The sequence below is a fragment of the Peromyscus maniculatus genome, chromosome 14 (assembly GCF_049852395.1).
Source record: "Peromyscus maniculatus bairdii isolate BWxNUB_F1_BW_parent chromosome 14, HU_Pman_BW_mat_3.1, whole genome shotgun sequence".
NCBI classification, from domain to species: domain Eukaryota; kingdom Metazoa; phylum Chordata; class Mammalia; order Rodentia; family Cricetidae; genus Peromyscus; species Peromyscus maniculatus.
In genome coordinates this window covers 86,917,714-86,919,771 of record NC_134865.1, presented here as the reverse complement: position 1 = coordinate 86,919,771, position 2,058 = coordinate 86,917,714, and the positions used below count along the sequence as shown (strand labels likewise).

The 2,058-nt window shown below is 41.9% G+C and overlaps 1 pseudogene; it reads left to right on the top strand.

Moving 5' to 3' along the window:
* Positions 1–1,033: 1,033 nt before the first annotated feature.
* Positions 1,034–1,667, top strand: LOC107400115 (immunoglobulin heavy variable 3-74 pseudogene; annotated as a pseudogene).
* Positions 1,668–2,058: the final 391 nt, after the last annotated feature.

The window sequence follows — 2,058 nt, the reverse complement described above, 5'->3', positions numbered from 1 at the left end:
ATCGAAGTTGATATCCTGAAGCTTACATTTTTTTAAAGTTTATAAAAAGAGAAAAATGATGTGGGAATGTCTTTCTGTATGCTGCAAATATGTGTTGTTCTGATTGGTTGATAAATAAAGCTATTTGGCCTATGGCAAGGCAGCTTAGAGGCAGGTGGGAAATTCAAAGAGAGAGACAAGAATGCAGAGAGAGAGGCCATCAAGCCTCCTAAGGAGCAACATGTAATGGGATGCAGGTAAAGCCATGGAACATGTGGCGACACATAAATTAATAGTTATGGGGTAATTTAAGATATAGGAGCTAGCTGCAAAAAGCTTGTGCTATGGCCATGCAATTATAATTAATATAATCCTCTATAGGTTTACTTGGGGGATGTGAGTGGGAGAGATTTGTCCCAACCACTGGCAGGCTGGAACCCGGGAAATCTTCTGACAACAGACAAAATTTTAGATATGCTAACTTTGATAGTTTGAATGTAAGTGGCCCCCATAATATCACAGGGCACTATTAGGAGGTATGTCTTTTTTAAGTGGGGATGGCTGAAATGTTCATATACCACTGTTTTTCTCATTTACATTTTGGGGTCCCAAGGCAGAAACTCTGACTTCCCTTGTTGCCTCTACACTCTCATATCTCTTCTCTCTTTTTTAAAAAATTACATTTTTAGTTTGCTACTCTTCATTTCAGGGGATCTTGGACTAACGGTGAGCAATGCCACCTTCTGTGGATGAAGTCATCCAGATTCTTCCCTTTGACTCTCTCTTGCAGCAGGATTTGCTTTCAACAGGTTCAGCCACTTTATGCTGCAACATTTATACCATGACCTGAGTATCTGAATCTTGTTAAGTTGGAGCTTCCAAGTAATACCATTAATCCTCAGCCAGACTCCAACAGCACCTTTACAAATAATTTAGAACATGTCATCTCTAAGTTCTAAGAGCTTGTTATATAGCAAGAAGATATGCAAATAAGGCCTCTCTCTTGTCCACAAAACCAGCAGAGCACTGACCCTGATGCTGAGGCAAAGGAAATCAGCACTATCCCAGGTCTCCCTATTCAGTGATCAACACTGAACACAGATCATACCATGGATTTGGGGCTAATTTGGGTTTTCCTTGTTGCTCTTTTAGAAGGTAATTTATAGAGAAGAAGAGATACTGAGTGTGTTAGTGGAAATGATGGACACAGATATTGAGCTTGTATGGCAATTTACTGACAGGATTTTCTGTGTTTGCAGGTGTCCAGTGCGAGGTGCAGCTTGTGGAGTCTGGGGGTCGCCTGGTGCAGCCTGGGGAGTCCCTGAGACTCTCCTGTGCAGCCTCTGGATTCACTTTTAGTAATAACTGGATGGATTGGGTCCGACAAGCTCCAGGAAAGGGGCTGGAGTGGGTTGGAGAAATTAATGGAGATAGCAGTACCATCAAGTATGCACCATCCCTGAAGGATCGATTCACCATCTCCATAGACAATGCCAAGAACACTTTGTACCTGCAAATGAACAGTGTGAGATCTGAGGACACCGCCACTTATTACTGTACAAGAGTACACTGTGAGGGGACTTCAGTGTGAATCCAGACATAAACCTCATTGTGAGACCATGCAGGGCCACCAGGGGTCACACAGCACCCAGACCACAGATTCGGCCCAGGAGATAATGCAGACATGATCCTCTCAGGTGTCCGGGCTGCATTTTGTTATTTTACAGTTTTATGAGAATTCTCTTAATGTTCTGAAATGATCCACCATCCTCAAAACATTATATGTTTTTCTTGTACTATTTAAAAAATATGAGGTGCAGTCCCCATTAACAAAATGCAAACTGACAGCTATGAGGATCTGAAAACCCTGCTTTGGTCACTGGAACCACATAATAAGGAAGTTCATGGACATTCCTGAGTCTTTTTATATTCTAGGCAGAGCCTTGGTCACTTGGTCAGACTTCTTGATTAGATTGTTTACAAGATGTATGCTTACGGAGAAACCAAGAGGAAGGTAGAGCCAAGATCTTTAGACCATAAATTCAAGGAGGTATGTAAATTCTCCATGTGGTGATATAC